General features: G+C 46.4%; 1 long non-coding RNA gene across 2 annotated transcripts; it reads left to right on the top strand.

Moving 5' to 3' along the window:
- Positions 1-647: 647 nt before the first annotated feature.
- On the top strand, positions 648-18,278 carry LOC121137146. 2 transcript variants are annotated; one of them, XR_005874377.1, is made up of 4 exons: positions 648-891; positions 3,478-3,552; positions 4,071-4,324; positions 18,268-18,278. It is a non-coding gene; the product is annotated as an uncharacterized LOC121137146 (long non-coding RNA). The 2 variants fall into 2 exon arrangements; XR_005874376.1 differs by lacking the exon at positions 18,268-18,278 and having other exon boundaries at positions 652-891; positions 4,071-5,700.
- The last annotated feature ends 2,306 nt before the right edge of the window (positions 18,279-20,584 follow it).

Here is a 20,584-nt window from a genome sequence, read left to right on the forward strand (position 1 = left end):
CGCCCGCCTTTAATCCCAGCACTCGGAGGCAGAAGCAGGCGGATCTCTGTGAGTTCGAGGCCAGCCTGGTCTACAAAGTGAGTTCCAGGACAGTCTCCAAAGCCACAGAGAAACCCTGTCTTGAAAAACCAAAAAAAAAAAAAAAAAAAAAAAAAAAGCAGTTCAGAGTTGGGTGGCGGTGTACAGTTTAATCTCAGCATTCAGGAGGCAGAGGCAGGTGAATCTTTTAGTTTGTGGCCATCCTGGAGTTCACGCTGTAGACCAGGCTACAGCGTGAACTCCAGGATGGCCAGTGCTACACAGAGAAATCTTGTCTCAAAAACAAATACACAAAACAAACAAACAAGACCCAGCAACTCAACTCTTGAAGTAAATGGAAACTTATTTTTAATAATACAACATAATGGTGCCTGACTTCAAAATGGAGTCAGGCAGGTTCCTAATTACCCAGTTTCTGCACCCTGACCTCAAGCTTCAGAGCCACTGGCCTCCCTTAGGTCTGGGTGTCTTTGCTTTTGCAAACAATGAAATGGCTGGATACACCTGTCCTCCTCCATACCCTCTCCAGCCATCCAAAAATCACACCCAATTGAGCAGGCCTACCCCACCCACGTGACCATCATTGGTTCTGCCTTCTAGCATAAGAAGAGCATCCGCTTAGGGCCAAAGCTCAAGCAGCTGGGAAGCTATTGGGCTGCAAGCAGGTGTGGCTGCTGCCTCTCGGAGCAAGTAGCGAGTGAGGAGAGCTCTACCAGTGGACACCCAAGACTTGGGCACCCATGACCTTGGCATCTTCATCCAGCACAGTTCAATAATAGAAAGATAAATCTTCAAGGAGGATTAGGCGTGTACCGGGCTTGTTCAAGGAGACCGCAGTTTGTTCTACTGAGGGTAAGCCCTGTCTTCCCAGCATCAGATGTAATGAGCTCCTGCTGCTCTAGCCCCCGTGGTTCCTTATCATTAAGCTAACCTACCTATTCCTTGCCCACCTCTCCGAAGCTGCCAGCCTTCCGCCACTCCCCTTCCACTACCATGGCTTCACTCTTGTCCTTGCATCAGGTAAGGGTTAGGGACAAGGAGAGGTTGGTTTGGGGCCTGTGACTCTTTCCTTCCAGTCTCTCCATCAGTTCCCTGCCTTGACCTGCCTCAGTACCCAGTCCCCGGACCCTTGACCCTGGCTCCCCGGACCCCAGCCTGGCCCCCAACCGCCAGTATTACCATAAGTGGCTCCCCTCCCACCGTAAGCTTCCTCTTCAAAAAGCATGCTGCCTCCAGCACCCTCAAGGCAAGGACATGGCCAGGTCTTCCATTTTGATCACGTTTGCCAACTCGCCTTCTACAGATGCACCCAGTATGATAGTCTCACCACCTCTTCAGAGCTCAGTGCTGTCTGTCTTTTCCAGCTTGGCCAAGCTGATGGCAAAGAGTGAGAGCTCACTTCTTTGCTTGGCTCTTACCGATATAAATTTGGTACCTACAGCAGAATAAAACAGAACTAGTAATAGATAGATAGACACACAGACAGATAGATAGAACGAACCCCTTCCCATCCCCCCTTTCCTTCCTCTCTACGTTTTGCTTTTCTTGCCATGTACCTTCCATCTCAAGTAGCCAGTTAACACAGCACTACCCCCACTCCCAGCCCCCCACCCCCACCCCGGCACTGAGGGAGTTGATCATGGCCCCAAGCAGATGCAGCTAGCACTGACTTCTGCAACGTGTGTTTTTCCATAGACACTCCAGATCATCTTGGCACTGTCCGTAGCAGCCTCACCTGGGGCATTTTCTGTCCTTGTAACAACTTTTACCTTTTTCATTTAAAACATTTATGACTGACCTCTGGCATTTTCAAACTGCCAAAGCAGCTGCTCTTGCTTGGAATCACAATTAACAAAAATACGAGTCACTGATCTCATTTCAGTCTGATAAGTGAAATGGTTGAGTGTTGTATCAGGAGGGCAGCATAGACAGTGTAGATAGATACACTGGACCAAAGGATGACCAACAGTCCAGGTAGGGCTGAGGACACTTTACCGTGCTAGAGAGGCCCCAAGTGGTCCAGGATCCCTGGCTAGAGCTCTGTGTATAAGAGGCAGGACGACACTGGATTTTCCAGCAGATCCACCCTTAAGATAACCTACTAATCTCTGAGGAGATCCAACACCTCTCAAAGGTCCCCGCCTTTTAATGATTCACGGTGGGGATAAATTTTCATCATAAATTTTCATCGAGGGCATCTAAGCCCTAAATCCTAGCACTAGTGTTCTGATATTTCACAATAATGTACTTTATCTGGGTCTATTTTAATTTGTCTACTGCCCTCATAGACAGGCCCCATTCAAGTAGAATGCTTAGGTTCTAGGGCATTTTCTTAAATTGGTCTTCGGTGAACCCTGCTCCACTTTCTGTCCTGTTATTTGGTCATGTGGTTTACCCTTTAATTTTCTTATTTTCTCTAACTGTCATCATTTGAGTTTTGTGACACTTTTTGGGAGGATATCTTCAGCTTTGTCCTTGGACTCCAGGGTTTGGCGCCATCATGTCCCAAGTGCCCACCACCACCTCCAGCCCTCCTTTTATCTCCAGAGTGTATAGCTCTATCCTTATTGTTTTATTTTTTCCTCCCTTTACTTTGCTGGCTGCAGGCTTTCCTCAGGGTCTATTGGAAAATGGTGTTGGCTCATAGGTAAAAGCTGGATGCTAAATAGTCCTCTCATCCCAGACAGAAAGCATGAGTAGGTAAAGAGCCTGCAGTACAGGCAGACCCAGCCCATGAATGTGTGATCCCCAGGAGCTTGACTGGCAGAGCCAGAGACTGCAGCTCAAGCCCCAAGCGCCAGCCACCTCTTGCTTAAAGATTTAGAGGTAGATACTCTGGACTCCACAGACGCAGGCTGGAGGCTAACCCAGGGCTCTGATGAGCCGCCTAACACTGGGCAGCTGTCTACTCCTCAGCTTCCGGTGGTGATCAGCATCAAGCAGGGCCTGGCTGGGCATCCAGTGTGGGGCCCTCAGCTCCTACAGCACCCCGTGTTCCAGGCCAGGCTGCGTGGGAGCCTTGAACCCTACAACTTAATAGCTTCCTGGGACGTTTCTAGAAAACTGGACCAGTAATTTCTGTCTCTGGCTTGTTACAGTCTTTTCAGCCTTAGCTCTCTCTGCTGGTTGTCACCTTGGAATGTCTCTGCCACCTCTGTCCTCCCAGGGATTCCTTATCCTTCCTCTGCTACCTGTAAGACAGAGGGACGCAGGACACAAAACCAAACCCAGGAGGAAGACAAAGGGAAACATGAGGAAACTGGGTCACAGGAAATGGGAGCCTGGCTGAGGGGCCCAGCCTGCAGGGTGGGCATCGAATCAATCAGCTGGGGCATAGCACTGGAGGATGTTAAGGGAAATGTGGCGGTTTTCTTGGATTAGAGAAAAGCGAGTGGCATACCTGCTTGTCTCTCAGTGACTTTCTTGTTCACCTTTCAGTGTCCTTATCTCTCAGTGACCTGCTCGCCCCTCAGTGGCCTGCTAAAGAAGGTGACCTGGACCACAGCTGGAGAGGTAAGTCACATGTTCCTTCACGGAGGAGGAGGAGGGGGAAGAGGACTTCCTTCTCACATCCAGGGAAACCCCTCTGTACCAGCTTCTCCCGTTCCTACCTTCTGAGGTGGGAGCTCCAGATCTTTTTGGAATGTTCTATTTTCCATCTTCATGTCACTGGATATCTGAGGGGTTGGGTGCTGGTCTTCCAGGCAGTTTGTTCCACAGGTTGGAGCGAAGCCCAGGGGCTTCTTGATGCTCAGATGGAAGAACTTGTAATTGATTTGAGGTACTGACTCTCTGACAGATCACATCTGGGCCAGGGCATGGCTCAGTAGCAGAATGCTCACCTAGCTTGCCATGAGGTCCCAGGTTTCATCTTCATCCCCCCAAAGAAAGACGGTCTCCTTCACATTCCGTCTCTGGTGTAAGCTCTAGTGTGAGCTGTGGCTGCTACCCTGTCCTTTAGCCTCCTCAGCCCCACCATGGTCCTCACATGACTCCTGGCAGCTCTTCTCTGATTGCCATCCTCTCCACAGGGGTAACTGCCAGCCAGGGGTACCAGATGTCCAGCCTGTGCACCACCCAGGAGCAAGCTATGAGAAGAAACGTCACCACCAAAGCATCTGGAGAAGCCCACATGTCCTCGGCTACCCCAGCTGATGCAATAGATTCTAGGACTTCCTATGATCTCTGGGGTGGTATGAAAGGAGGATACCTAAGTGATGTAGTTCTGAACCCCTACTCCAGGACTTCCTATGTTGCCTACCCCGCTGTAAAGACCCTGCCACAAGTGTACCCAGCCCCCTATACTTACACGTGGGTAAAGCACTGCAAATATTCGAGGAGGAAGCTTCCCGTGCCATCAGTATGGTCAAGGGAGGCCACCAGCTTTTATCACCACCTCGAGAGCCAGTACCCAGATGGCATGAAATCTGATGCATTTCCTTGTTCCATGAGTTTACTACCCCCTAATTCCTCAGTCTTTCCCACTTTTGCCCATGATATTTCCAGGCATTATCCAAGATGGGAACCAGGAACCAACCAGCCCATCCAGGCCCATAGTGAGGGGTCCACTTATAACCCCTCATTTATAAGGCATTGGGTGGTAAGTTACCCAGATGCCTGCAAGCCCCATCTTCAAATGCCTCCCCATTTCCTTTAACCCAGATCCTGAGTCCCAACCCAGCAGCCCCAACTGCCTCTGGCATCTACCCTTCAGGGTCCCCGACTTCCATGTATGGCAGCTGTGTCCTTTAGGTAATGTCCCTGGACTACAGAACCCAGCAGGTACTCTCTGAAGCCTCTTCAAAAGCCCCACTTGGATGGACTTTAGACAGGATCCTCTCTTTCTGCACAGATTTCACTGCATACACCACACTGTCCCCTTTCTCACCTGCTGTCTGCCGCTCACAGAGCTGGTGACACAGTCCCACAAAGTACAGTGACTTATGTGTTTTTTATATTAAATAAATGACATTCTATCAATCACATTTTTCTTATTTTTCACAAGTTAATGTATTTTAAGGCCCAGCCTAACCTGCAAGTGCAAAGAGTACATTTATATTTTGAAATTTATTGGCATGGAAGTTCTTATGTACTTCCTACTTGTTTTTATTATCCACTGTATTCTACTTTTCTCTCCTACTGTTGAATATACTAAAGGAGGAAAAAGAAGTTTTAACATAGGCTGTGGTTTAGCTCTTGAGTATTTACCCAGAGCCCCCTGTGTTGAGGGCCTTGCAAATGATGGGGAGTTTATGAGGCAGGGAGGTCTTTAGGTCACTGGGAGTGTGACCTTGCAGAAGGTGGCGAGGCTCCAGCCCCCTCCTTTTCTGGCCATGAGGTAAGCAATTCCACTTCACCACACTCCCTGTCATGTGCCACACAGGCTCAAAGCAAAGGGGCCAATCAGCCACAGCTCTGAACCCTCTGAAGCTGAGCTGAGTAAACCTTTCTCTACATAAATTGGAGACCTTGGGCATTTTTATAGCAACAGGATACTGATAGACACCATGGGGTTGTGCTTCAGCAGACTGTTGACATCACTGATCGACGGTGTCTCCTATCATCCATAGGTTAAGCTTCATCTTGTATCTTCAAGGATAACTTCTGTCAATTCATTTGCCTTGAGTTCCTTTTACTATTAAATATGCCAATTTAAATACATCCCATCATGATGTGTGAGCATTTTATTATCTTTGTAAAATTTGTTTAGATTTATGTGTATGAGTATTTTGCCTGCATTTATGTATATGTATTATATGTGTGCCTCGTGTCCATAGAGGTCAAAATTGGGTGTCAGATCCCTGGGAGCTGGAGTTACAGATGGTAGTGACCTGCCTGCTATGGGTGTTGGGAACTGAACTCAGGTCCTCTGCAAAAGAAGTACACACTCTTAACTGCTGAGCTGTCTCTTCAGCCCTGTATCATTTTAAGCAATCACTATTAAGGAAGGTAGGGGACCAAATCAATTTTCTAATTGTCTTAAAGTCCAAAATAAAACCTGTCTTTGTTGTTTGAAATATCTCTGATGGGGCTGGAGATGAGAGCTCAGTGAGAGAGCAGGCTAACTCACCTGAGGTCTGGGGTTCTATCCCCAGGTGCACCAAGTCTCTGCAGTATTTCTCTCTCTGGGTTGCAGTTACCTCCCCACAGTTAAGATTCCAGTCCTTGCTGCCCTGTGGTCTAGTGAACACTCTGTGTGTGAATACTGTGTTTCTGCAACAGAATATTCATGTAGAAGCTTACATCCTCTAAACCAGGATATGTGTTATGTTGGGGTAGGGGTTTCGCCTTTGTTTCCACAGGAGAAGAAAAACTTGGGATACCATCAAAGTTGATCAAGATTCGGTTCGAACAGGAGAAACCTCTTGATGAGGAGAAATGACAGGTCATCCACCAAGGTATATCTCACGAGTTGTATGAAGACCTCATAAAGAAAAGGAGTGTTTTGTTTTTGTCTTAACAAGAAAGCTCATCTCAAAAAGACACTGAACATGTACATGCCTAAAGAAGAGAGGATAGCCATCCAAAAAGAACTATCAAAGAAGAATCTGATACATGGTACCAATATATAATTCTATTAAACTGTGTCTATACAAAAATCTATTTGTCTTTACTTCCTAATACTCTTTTATCCCAATTCACTTAAACCAACACTGGCTTTAGAGTCGGATTTGGTTTTCCTCCTCTAAATACAAGCATGTTGTTAAAACAAAATTCCACTTGATCCAACTTGATGTCTTTGAACTGACAATTACTACCCTAAAACCTGTTTGGGACTATATTGCTCTAGAAAACTCCAGACTAGCTAGCTGAAATGGTGCACCTTCTTATAACACTCTGTCCAGAGCTTCAGATAAGAACTTCAGTTAAGCATCTCCAGCCGAACAGAAACTAGGTACAATGTTGTAGTTAGTCTGCTCGAGACTTTCGTTGCTCTAAAATTTTCTTCCTACAGGATCCTATGAGGTTTTCATCATCCCATTTCAGCAGGAAGTAATTCTAAGAATGCAATGCCCCCTTTCCCTAGTGTTGACACCTGTTTAGGGTTGGGTTTGGAAGGAGGTGTTCAGATCGGATATTTTAGATAAGCTTAGGGTATGATTGGAAAGGTATGGTTAGGATGGGATATAGGTAGATTAATATATCTTCTTGTGATTTATCTTAGCAATTATTAGCTATAGACAACTTACATCATTATAGATTCTCATATGATGTAACTTATGTATTATCAAGTTGTATTCCTTTCTTGGATAATTTGCATATTACATTTTGTCATACTGTGTAAGGTCTTTCTATTTACAATGTTTTGTGCACAAATATCCTTGTCATAATCTATGTATACATGCTTTTATATATGTTTAAGATATCCTGTATTTTGACACAATTTAGGATGCTTTTATCATGTTGCACTATACAGTTCTACCTCTGATTAAGACACTTTCATTCTACCTCTGTTTTAGAGATTCACATGTATATGTGTATGTAGTTATATTGCTGTAATCTTGGTCCTTGCTAAATTATTTTGGGAAGCTTAAGCCATTGTATTACTAGGTTCCTGAGAATTACAGATATTTTCACCCACATTCTTATATCTATGAGATTAGGCAGACATAGATTTTGATCTTCAAACACTTCATAGACCTACAGAATATGGCATTTAAATGTTTTAATATTAGTACTCTGTTGACATGAGACATGACTGCACCCAGCTATTCCAGAGAAAATGTTAGGCACTGATGATACTCCTTCTGGAGTCCATTCTCTCCTTGGCTAATGGCCTCTTGGGCAAAGAACTACCCCCATCTCAACAACTGACTTTGAACATGCTGTCCTACTGTGCTTGAAGGCGATAAATTTAGAAGACTGCTGAACCTTACCAAGTCAGGGTAAGACAGTCTTTCTACCTCCCTGCTTCTGTGTTGGCCAGCCTGTTACTCTAGGCCTTAGCCAAAGCTGGTTGTCCCTACGCTGCTGTGAGGCTTTGGGTGACTGTCCAGGCAGCCTGCTGTCTCTGTCTTTGCTGCACCTTTGGAAGTTGCTCACCTCTGCTTCCTGCCCACCCCATTATTGTTATCCTCCTTCTCAGGTCTTTGATGAGGTTGAAGATTAGACTGTCACAATTATTGTTCTCTCTGTCTCTCTCTCTCTGTCTCTCTCTCTCTCTCTCTTCCTCCCTCCCTCCCTCTCTCTCCCCCCCCCCTCTCTCTGGATATTAGACTTAAACTTTCCACCTTAGTACAGTAGTCTCTGTTATGCCTTTACCCTAGGACTGGATATATAGTTCTTGCCATTTGCTCTTGTTTCACTGGCTTTAGATCTTGAGGGTCTATGCTTGTACTTTTCCTTCTCCTAGCGCATGCCTGATTTTTGCCATCTTTGTACATAGTTTTGTATCAAGTCTAAATCTTTAGTCTAGGAGGAATTGTAGGGAGAGATCTTACTAGGTACCTATGGCGCAGACCCGCCTGTTTGGGCGTGGCCGCAGGTACATAAAGGGTGTGTGGGATATAGGCCTGAGGAGAGGCAGGCGCAGCCTCTCTTGGTGCTCTGGTCAGATCTCAGAGGGCAGCTGAGATTGAATGCTCGGAGCACTGACCCTGAGTTATCAGTTTCTCAAGTAAGCGATTTCTCCCCAATAAACTTAAGCTATCTCACCCCTATCCTGTGCATGGTAATCTTCTTCCAATATACCTCTTCTAGTATGGGGTACTAACTTCACATTCATGATCCCCAAACAACAGTTCACTGAGCAGCAACGCTTGTTCTAGGACTGTAAAAGAGAGATCATTAAAAATACATGTGAGAAGATAGATAGAAAATTCCCAGGCTTCTTGGTAGTTTTGGAATCTGAAATAATCGATTGTTAGAAGGTTGAGCGAACTTGAAAAAGCTTGCTGGAGTTTCTGTGGCCGGCAGCCTGTGGTGGGGGCGTCTGTGCAAGCTCCTAGATGGGTGGGAGGGCAAGGAGCTGCAGGCCTCAAAGATGCTCACCTGGCGGGGGGGAGACCTGCACCCGATGTGCAGCACCACCGAGCCTGGCTTGTCTACTGAGGAGGTCTTAACCTGAGAATCAGTCCCCTCCTCGGGCATCGAGGTCACCCCTCCAGCACTCTGCAGCGAGGCTGTATCTTCTTGAGTGTGGCAGCCTTTAAAAACGCTGTTGCTACCCGAAAAAAACCAAAACCAAAATCAAAACAAAACAAAAATACGCTCTTGCTTCGATGCTGTCTGCACAGCTTAGCCCTTTGTATGGACTGGCTCTTCCCTCAGAGCAGCAGGGTGTGTGCAAAGTCCCTTCTCCTGCCACACTGGTTACAAAGGTCTGAACAAACCTACAACACACCATCAGTGGGAATTACACAAGACAACTACCTCCCTAGAGGCCATGAAGGATATGGGGTGGTGCTTGGCTTTCATGGTGCCCTAAAGACCAACTCTTAGCTAGTTGAAGCACCATTTGATTCCCCTGAAGCCCATCCCAGGCTGGGTTCTAGAGGCCCAGCAATGCCTAGAGCCACCTGCCACCGGGTCTGAACCTGCAGAAAGGCTGCCTGGATGGAAGGACAGGCACCTAAAGAAGTTGCCTGTCCCAGAACTGTGGGTGGCTGCTTCTCCTCTGTTATTACCTTTTATTCCCAGGCTTATTGAGTTCTAACTACACCTTTTCTTCTTAAACAGATTCTTTGTGTAGACTAGGTTGGCCTTGAATTCACAATCCTCCTGCCTCAGCCTCCTGAGTGCTGGGGTGACAGGCATGAGCCAACATACTTGGCAATTTCCACATTGTTATTTGAAGAACTTCAGTCATAAAAAATAATAGGAAAATGGATACCCTTATATTTTCTATCTAGATACAAAGGTAGTTAATTTTTCCCATATCTATATCATTGTTCCTCTCAGAAACAAGCAGAGTTACAAATGATAGTACAACTTAAGTCCATGCATCCATCTATCAATGCACCAGCTGTCTGTCAGGCTGTACTTCATCTTAAAGCAAAGATGTCTGCCAGGTCCTTGCATCTTTAAGAAAGGGGAGTTCTCATATATTGCCTTCTATCATAATCACATAGGTCAAAATTAATATCATGATCTAGTGCTTAAACGCATTCAAATATTCCTGGTGGCACCAACCATATATTTTATAGCTTTATAAAACCCAGGTGGAGCCCTATTATACGTGTGCATGCTTCTTCAAATAAAAGCATGAGCGACAGGCTCCCTGTAGCTTTCTCCTCTCTCTCCTCAGTACATGCTGCTATGTATGTGTGTGTACTCATTTATGCATACACACATATTGCTGTCAGTGTCTTCCTTTACGACTTGGTTTTTTTTGAGACTCTTCTTTCACTAAACCTGGAGCTCACTGGCCAGTGAGCCCTGGGGACCCTCTTGTCTCTGTCTCCCCGGTGCTAGGATTTCAGGCACAAGTACCATGCCTGGCTTTGTACATGGGTGCTGGGGATCTAATGCAGGCTAGTCACAGCAAGCACTCTGCCAACTCCACCATCTCCTCAGCCTCCTTTTTACTTTTTAGATGGTATCTGTGGTCAACAGTTCTGTTTGTGAAGCTCTGAATTATTAAAACTTTCTCACTGGGGCTTTAGAAGATCCATTTAATTGTTTCATCTCCCTCAAGGTCATGGGCATTTCTCATTTTTTCTTGAAGCTTTATTCTGTTAAGGCATTTCCTGTTTACATATGTGGGTTATCTGATATTAATTTTGAAAGGTGGCGACTCCTACTATGGGCCTAACATCTGGTACTATAGAAAATATTTTTGTATTTTAAAGTTCTTCAATTGTAGAATAGTCTATGTCGTTTAGGTCAAGTTAGTCATTCTGTTGAAAACTTCCATACTATTGACTTGATTGCTGTCTTCAGTTGTCGAGAATTAAAACCTCAAATCTGAATGTAAATTATTCTATTTGTCCTCTTAGTTATGTTGATTTTTCTTTATATTCTCAAACTTATATTATGACATACACACATTTAGGATAGTATTATCTACACAATAGAGGGTCCTTTCTATCCTTATAAAACAGCAGACAGTGGTTCTGGTTTTTAAATCCAGCCTGACTGGTCTTTGTCTTTTAGTTAGATTTTTTTCCATGTTTATTTAGTGTAATCACTATTGTCACTGATCTGCATCCACCATCTCTCTACCCTGTTCTCTTGACTTCCTCTACTGTTCATTATTAATTGCTCTTTTCCTGGCACCTTTCACACACAATATTCAGATGAGATCAGTCATGCTCAGGGTGGTATGGCCAGAAGCTCTTTCATAAGTCAACCAATGTACATTTTTATTGCATAGTTCTTCTCCTTTACTGTTTAATTACACAGTTTCTTATTCATTTAGCAGTCACTTCAGAAATTGTAATATGTGCTCTCCATCCCCTAGTCTACTTTGCAGTGTATATTTTATTGCTTTCTAAACAGGTTGCGCCTTCCAACAGTTGTAACTCTCACCTTCCCTCCACCTTGCTCCCTATTGCTAGAATGTTACTCCAGTTCATGCTGGAGATGCGACATTATTGCATTAGCTGTGCTTGGTCTTCATTGCCTCACGTGTACCCAGTTGTTTCTGTTTCCAGTATTCTCCTCTCCTTCCTGAGTCTCCACACTTCCACCTCGATTCACTTTCATTCCATCTGGAGACCTTCCATGGTGCATGTGTGTGTGTGTGTGTGTGTGTGTGTGTGTGTGAGGAGTTCCTTCTATTTGTATCTGCCTGCGAGCATTTCTGCCCTGCTTCCTTTTATTACAATATCTGTACATTTTTAAGAGGATATTAAAAAGTCAAAAAAAGAAAAGAAAAAAAGCAAATGCTGGCTGAGATACTGAGAAGGGGAACACTTCACACTGTTGGTAGGAGTGTTATTAGTGCAGGCATGACGGAAAACACTGTGGAGAGGCCATTAAAAACTAAAAATAGCATGAACGTATGATCTAGCAGGCCCTCTGCTGTGTGCACATCCACAGGAACAAAATCCTATCATCAGAGAAACACCTGCACCCCCCACATCTATTGAAGTACCAGTCTCAACAGCCAACACAGCCTCAACGGTGAGTCTGCTAACAGCTGAGTGGATAAGGAAAATGTGGTGAGTGTGCAGAGAAGAATATATGCATGAAAGTGCATCAGCCCTTTTCTGAAAGCAAAACTGGGATGGGAGAGATGCAGATCCTGACAGGATTATGAGCTTGAGGCAAGCTTGGGCTACACAGTGATATCTGTCACAAAAGGGGACAGAGGAAGGACACACACACACACACACACACACACACACACACACACACACACACACACACGGACGGGGGTGGTGTGCTATTTGCAGAAACCTGAGTGGACCTGGAGGTTGTTTAACTACTTGACTTCTTGGGTTGACTTTTCTTGCTCCTTCAGCAGGCAGGCTTCCTTTACATCTCATCCTGTGTTCATGGAGGGATTCTAGATCAGAATGAAGAGACTACCTTCAGGAATGGAGCTGCTGCTCAACCCTGTGATAGGGGCACCCAGTGCCCCAGACACCATGGTGATCATTTCAAAGTAGGAGCTGTAACTTGTTCCCATTGTTTGAGGACAGGCGCGTATGTATGTATGTATGTATGTATGTATGTATGTATGTATGTATGTATGCATGTATTATAATTATTTGTAATATATTCCTCTTATTAGACCAGCAAACTTTTGTCTTAGTTTTCTATTGCTGTGAGAAGACACTATGACTATGGCAACTCTTATAATGAAAACATTTAATGGAGGAGGCTAACTTACAGTTCAGAGGTTCAGTCCATCCTGGCAGGGAGCATGGCGACATGCAGGCAGACATGGTGCTGGAGCTGAGAGTCCTTACCTCTTCATAAGCAGGAAACAGGAAGTCTACTGACTGTCACATTGAGCGAAGCTTGAGAAAAAGACCTTAAAGCCCACACCCACAGTAACACAGCAGAAGGTGTGGCCCAGATTAAAGGTGTGCCCTCCAGCCTCAAGGTCTGGATTAAAGGTGTGTGTCATCCAGTTTCCAACAAGGCCACACCTCCTAATAGTGCCACTCCCTATGAATTTATGGGAACCAAATAAATTCCAACTACCACATTCTACTCCCTGGCCCCCATAAACCTTAAATGATAGCATAATGCAAAATACATTTAGTCCAATTTCAAAAGTCCCCATAGTCTATCACAGTCACAACAATGTTTAAAAATACAAAGTCTCTTCTGAGATTCATGTAATCTCTTAACTATAATCCCCTGTAAAGACAAATAAAAAAGCAGATCACATACTTCTAACATATAGTGGTTTAGGGTATACATAACCATTCCAAAATATAGGGAAGGGAGTATAGTGAGGAAATACTGCACCAAAACAAGACCAAAACCAGCTGGGCAAACTCCAAATTCTGTATCTCTATGTCTGATGTCAAATGCTCTCCATACCTCCAATTCCATTCAACTTTGTTGACTGTAACACTCATCTTTCTCTTGAGCTGGTTCCACTCCCTGTTAGCAGCTCTCCTTGGCAGGTATCCCATGACTCTGGCATCTCTAACATCTTGGGTAATTACAAATTCCTCCCGTCCAATATCTGGGATCCACCCATGGTCTTTCGGACTCCAAAGGGCTGTGGTCACTTCCTCGGCTTTTCCCTCTGCAGCGCACACAGCTCGTTTTCTAGGCTCCAGTTGGGTCCACCCCACTGCGACTGCTGCCCTTGTGGTCATCCCATGGTGCTGGCATCTCCAAAACACTGGGGTCTTCTGCTGCAACTGGGTTGCACTTTCACCAACAGACTCTCCTCATGGTGCCAAGCCTCGGCTTCTTTGTATGATCCCTTCAGTCCTCCGCCTTCAACTGTCACTGAGGCTGCTCCTTCACCAATGGCCTTTCCTGGCTTCTCACAGAGCCAAGCCTCAGCTGCTCTCTATGACCCCTTCACGCCTCAAAATCAGTACCTCCTGGGGGATGCTTCCAGCATGAGGTACAACCTTGGCTGCTTCTGGAATATAGCTTCTCTGTGCTCTCAGGAAACACTTACCAGAATATTTCACTTCAAAGATGCTGGTCTCTTCTTAACCACTGCTAATTTCTTAGCTCCAGCCAACCAGCATCAACTATACCAGCAAAGCAAAATTTTGCTTTAGTAGTTCTGGTATTTTGTTAATCACAGCTAATTCTTCAGCACCTGCTACCAGAACCACAGGATCTTAACTCCTTTCTTCTTATCCTTAACTCTAAAGTCAGAATCATGTGACCAAAACTGCCAAGTTCTGCTGCATGCTGGGGCTGGAACATGGCTCCTTTGTTTAATTACATCTTCACCAGCTTTCTGTCTTTCACTGCCTAAGCTTGGCTGTCCTGAAACTCGCTCTGTAGACCAGACTGGCCTTGGGTTCACAAAGATCTGCCTGCCTCTGCCTCCAGAGTGCTAGGACTACTAAGGCATGCGCCACCACTGCCTGAGGTCAATACTCCCTTTATTCCACTTCTTATCCATTTATCTTCTTGAGCAGAGTATTTGGCTCCATCAACTTTCTGTTATTCCTTTTCTCAAATATTTTTCCTTGCTCAGCTTGCTCCTTTCGTTAAAAATCTTCATTAGAGTTAACACTAACATCCACATGACAGAGTCTATACTAGGCTATTCTGAGATTTCTTCTGCCAATGGAATTAATCTGAAATTCTTTGCTGTAGCCCCAGGCAGACTCTTCAGACCTGGGCAAAAGGCAGCCGATTCCTTCACCAAAATATCATAAAAAATTATTTCTAGGCAACATACTAAAATTATTCTCTGACACCTCTTGAGCCAGCTCCTGACATCTCAAATTATTATCAACATCATTGTCTTCCATGCTTCTACTAGTATGCCCCCATTAAGCAGTACTTAAAGCATTTTTACTGTTTTCCTAACCCAAAGTACCAAAGTCCATAATACTCCAAACAAAAGCATGGTTGGCAATACCCCAGTCCCCCATACCAAATTCTGTCTTAGTTAGGTTTCTGTTGCTGTAAGGAGACAGCATGACCACGGCAACTCTTATAAAGAAAGCATTTAATCGAAGGGGCTTGCTTATAGTTAGGTCAGAGGTTCAGTCCATCATGGTGGTCTGCAGGCAGACAGACGTGGTCCCGGAGCTGAGAGTCCTTACACTTCATAGGCAGGCAACAGGAAATCAGCTGACTGTCACACTGAGTGAAGCATGAGAAAAAGACCTAAAGCCCACCCCCACAAGCCTTCCAGCAGAAGAGAGAGTGAGCCTCTGAAACCCCACACACATACTCGCACACTTCTTCCAACAAGGCCACACCTCCAATAATATCACTCCCTGTGAATCTATGGGGGCCATTTTCATTCAAACCACCACAGATACCTAGGAGCCTCACCTCCCTGGTGGTGATTGCAGCACTCATCCTGGGCATGGTGATCATAGGGGACAGGACATTGTAGCCCCCTCCTTTCCAGATGAAGGGTTGAAGATCCCTGCTTGCTACTCTGGCTCAGGTAGTGATTGAGCTAGCCTCACGTAAGGTGTCAATACTCATGTCCAATGTACATACTGTTCCTGGGTCTCAGTTGTGTCCTCTCCCCACCACCCTTGCTCTCCTTTCTTTGCTAGGGCCCCTGGTACCCTTGGTTCCCCCCAAATGTCTTTCCCTAGCCATTCCCAATGCTATTGCTGCTAAAGCTAGCAAGTGCTGGCATTAACTAAGACTCTAGCATGTGTGTGAGGCTACCACTTGCCCATGAGCTTGCATGCTAGCATTAATAGGGAGGTGCCAGTCTCATGTTCACATTATAGATGGAAAGCCTGCCAGATGTGACCAGATGCTTTAGAATCATGCAAGCCATGTGAAGTTCCAATCATCCTGAGGGCAAGTCCAACTATCACTCCAGGGAAACCCTCATTCCCCATCTTACTGCTTTAGGTACGTCTTCCCCTACTCTAGTGGCTTAAACAACCTTAGGCCCCTGATGAGGGCACAAGCAGATGGCAGGCACAAACGGCAGGAGATAGGGGTTGGCATGGAGGTTATCTAGCCCATGTGAGATAAGAGCATGGGGAAAGCTCACTCCTGCTGCTGGAGAAGTGGGCACATGAGGCAGAAGCTTCCAATTACGCTGGGGACCAAGACTGAAATTTCTGTAGATCTTTTGGGCAATATTAGTTGTCAGCTGCAGAATCCAAGCTAGATCAAAGTCCTGGTTCTCCTCCCAGGACCCAGCCCTAGGATGGTGAGTCAGGAGCAGCAGACAACCACTGTGACTCCATGTTCCTAGACAGCAAGCCCATATGCAACTAGAGATCTCAGACACCATGTGCCTGTAGGCTGCTTCTTGCAACACCCCAGGAGTGCTGGCTCTCATCTCACTGCAAAGTGGCTGCCTCTTGCCCTCCATCCATCTGTAAACCAGAGGTGTTAGAGATACAGGGAGGGACTCCAGAGGTGGGATTGACAGCTTGTTCGGCTGGGGCACAATGTGAGGCAGCTTTGTGGACAGTCCAGCGCACCAGAGATTTTTGCCTTTGACACTGAGTCTTCTGTCTGCCATTAGTGAGAAACAGGCAAATGGTTGATGCTGGCCGGAAGGATGCTGGAGCACCAGGATCTATTTGAACCACTTTGCACAATCCAGAGCCCTTCGGACAGTCCCAGCTACCCAACATAAGTGGGAACTGCTTGCCTCGCTGGAGTAGGCTCAGCCCCATGCATCCACCTGCAGTGGGGAACGTATCCTGTAGTTTGCCCTCAGATACTCCGGGACGAGGCAAGTGGAGAGCTCATTGGCTAGTCTCACTACAAACCCTTGGTGTGCTGATAATATCTGCCAAGAGGAACCCAGCCACGGGCAGGACCACACTGGCTGGGAGAAGGATGCAAGGCAAGACAGGAAAACTATGGATTACCTGGCAGATATAGGACAACCACAGAAATTGTGGCCTCCATGAAGGTGCTTGAGTCTTCCTCCAGAACAGGGGTCAGGGGTCAAGACCATGATGGGGGAAACCCACAGAATCAGCTGACCTGAGCAAGTGAGAGATCACTGACTCGGGACTGACAACTGGGGAACTTGCATAGGACCAAACTAGGCCCCTGAATACAGGCGACAATGGTGTGACTTGGGTAGTATATGAGGCCACTGGCAGTGGGACCAAAATCTAACTCTAATGCATAAACTGACTTTGAGGAGCCCATTCTCTATGGAGAGATACCTTGCTCAGCTTAGGAATAAGGGTGGAGGTGTGTGTGCGTGGGACATGGTCCTGACTCAATGAGTTGATGGGACAGACTTGGTTGACTTCCTACAGGACGCCTTACCCTCTCTGAGGAGTGGATGGGCAGTGGGGTGGGGGTTAAGGTGGTGGAAGCAGGAGGAGAGGGAGAGGGGGATTGGGATTGGAATTAAAAAAAAAAAGAACAAAACGGCCAATTGGAGCCAGCTACAGCTCCTCCTGTCCAGCAGTACAGCCCCCCATGGGATCAATAAAGCACCTGTCACTCACTTGCCAGGATGGTCACCTGGAGACCCTTGGCTTGGACAGGGGAACACTGGCTGATGACAGTCCTGACAGCAGTGCTTCCTCTAAGAGCTGCATCAAAAGGCCATGTCACTGTGGGCCAAGCAGGAAGCCTTGGGGCACAGAACACTGCTTTCATGCCTCACTCCCCCAACTGGCTGGATTCTCAGGAATATCCCCAGGCTGTTGGAGCCAATGGGCAGAGACTTTGAGAGCTCTGAAGTCCAGCATAGTCCCCTCTGTAAGTGAGGCCATTCCAGTGAGACAGGGCTCCTGGGAATTCAGACTGCCCCCTCAGTACTGGGCCCACACAATGCCATTCACAAAAGCAATGCCGGGAACACAGAGCTAGTAAGAACAGAAGATTCTCCTTTAGTGTCCCCATGGGATAAGCGGGTGCCAGCGTCTTGAAGCAGGGACAGGAGTTCAAAGAAACCCCTGGGGGCTGGAGTGTAGCACTGTAGTGCAAGCTTGCCTAGTATTCATGGAGCCCTGGATTCCATCGCCTGCCCTGAACAATGACAATAAGACTCTTGAGAAAATGCTGGGGGTGGAAATGTGGAGTTTTGAAGACCTGAACAGCAGGAGACCAAGAATTAATGAGCCAGGAGATGAGGCTGAGCTGTAGCTTAGAAGGTGGGAGGAAAGGCCAGTTAAGAGGTGTGAAGGCCAGAGCGCCCACATCTGGATGCTGGAGTCTCAAGGGAAGACACAAAGATCCTCAGAGAAGCGGCATCTGCACACATAGCGACCTACATTTTCCAGAATTAAAGTCATTTTAAAGATGGAAAGACACTGAAAAGAAGAGAAAAGCAACCCCTGCCATCTGGACCCACAATTAGATGTAACACCTTCCAATGGAAGGAAACTCCCAAAGATTCCCAAGAGGGAGGCTGGGGTGGCAGGGACGGCCCACCCAGGGTAGGCAAGGCTTCCTGGCCCCACAGCTTCCCATCCTGCTCTACCAGACGGTCACGGGAACACAAAAGGACAGCTGGGTACCATGTGGCAATGCTAAGCCACCCAAACTGACCATATACGCTATGACCCAGCAGGTGTGACATCCCAGAGACCCTGACCAGTGTCACATGTCAGGGAAATTGTCCCATTAGAGCAACCAAGTTCATTGGTTGTGGAGAAGAAGCCTGTTCTCCCCCCTCCAGCCCTGAGCAGTCTCGAAGTCTTGGGTCACATCTGGTGGGTCTGATCTATGTGGATCTGAAGCATCTTCTTTCACTCTTCCGAAGATCCACTATCTCTGCCTTCATGATTGTCTGTAAAATCCAGAGGTTCTGTGCTTGAAGTACCTCCTGCTAAGTGAGCCAGGAAACCCAGGACATCACCTGTGGGAGAGACAGCATAGGAAAAGGACAGCAGAAGGCCCCCGTGACAGGGTGGTGATCTCTCTGAGTATGTCCAGGGCAGCATGCTGAGGAAGCTTATAATAACCAGAAATACAAAAAAATAAATAATAGAAAAAATGGAAGCCTCTTGTTTCTGGCCATGGAGCATGGGCAGAAAATCAGAAAACCTGCAAACAATTATTAATAATTGCTGGCCAGACACGACAGAAAACGGTGGTTTCAGCCAGTAGGCAGAGGGGAACCCAAACCACTACCCTTGCCTGGCTCTAAAGAGGTGCTGGGGATGAGCGAGAAGCCAGAGCACACTGCTGGAGGCCACATGGGAAGCCTAGGCTTCCATCCACTATGCTCCTCCCCACCCATATCAGAGATGCCTGGGAGAGAGCCAGAGTTTCACCACCATTCAAAGAGGCCATCTGGGGAGCAGAGCAGGGGGTCCATCAGTCTCTGTGGTATTATTCGTGGAGGCTGTGGGAAGGCTGAACCCCACACTCTTCCCCAGAATGCCCCCCTTGGTAGGTTGAGGATGTAGACCTCCATCCCCTCTCAGAAGTCACTGGCCATCCCCTTCTCACCACATCTGGAACAGAGGAGTCCAGGGAAAAACAGGTTTAAATATAACCAGTCTCATAACACAATGCACAAGTGTGCACCGAGTCACAAAGACCATGTGGAACTGAGGACCTGGAAAGCCTAACTTAAATAAACTACAGCCAATAGAGGCCAGCGCTGAGCAGACCTCAATATCAGAGTCACCTTAAGTTGTCCCCTTCAGAACTGGGATGCAGCTCAGCACAGCAACACAGCACTTGCTGAGCATGTGAAAGGTCCTGGGTTCCATCACCAGCACCTCTTAACTAATTAATTAATTAACCAATTAATTAGTTAACAAACCCATTCATGGACAGAAGAAGGGAGGAATGTTGAAATCCAGGCATACCTGGCCCCACCCATTGGGGACCTGGCAGAGTGCCCACCCCTACACACCTGGCAGACAGTAGCCTGGCTTTGTACTCAGGAGCATGGTCCCTTCAAGGGACAAGCTCCACCTACTCCCACTCCCTCTTTCAACCACTTCTCTGAGAAGGCAGACAGATCTCTATCTCTCTGTCTCTTCCCTTCCCTTCCCCGATAAACTTTCTACATAAATGATGGTGTATTTATTCCTCATCCACTGTGGGACCCTGCCAAGGTCCCCCTGGTACCATATTCACAAAACGGACAGTTAAGAACACTCTTGAAATAAAAAAGAAAGTCTTAATAAAGAAAAAAATGCAACAAATCGTCAACAGACACACACACACACACATACACACGCGTGTGTGTGTGTGTGTGTGTGTGTGTGTGTGTTTATTGAGTGGGGTTGGGAGAATACACCCATGCACACATGAACACCACGAGCTCCCAGGAGTTACTTGTCTCCTTCTACTATGTGGGCTCCAGGTGGTTGAACTCAGGTCCTCAGGCTTGACAGCAAATTCATTAAAGTACTGAGTCATCTCACCAGTCCAAATAGACACTTTAGAGCTGAAAACCACAGTATGGGCAATTTATAGCTCAAATAGATCCAACAGCTAAATTAAGAAAACTTAGATCTAATGAACTTGAAGACAATAGAAAGCCCCCAGTCTGAACATTGAGGGAAAAATAAACAGAACCTTT

The sequence above is a fragment of the Mesocricetus auratus genome, unplaced genomic scaffold, assembly GCF_017639785.1.
Source record: "Mesocricetus auratus isolate SY011 unplaced genomic scaffold, BCM_Maur_2.0 Super-Scaffold_100676, whole genome shotgun sequence".
In the NCBI taxonomy this organism is placed as follows: domain Eukaryota; kingdom Metazoa; phylum Chordata; class Mammalia; order Rodentia; family Cricetidae; genus Mesocricetus; species Mesocricetus auratus.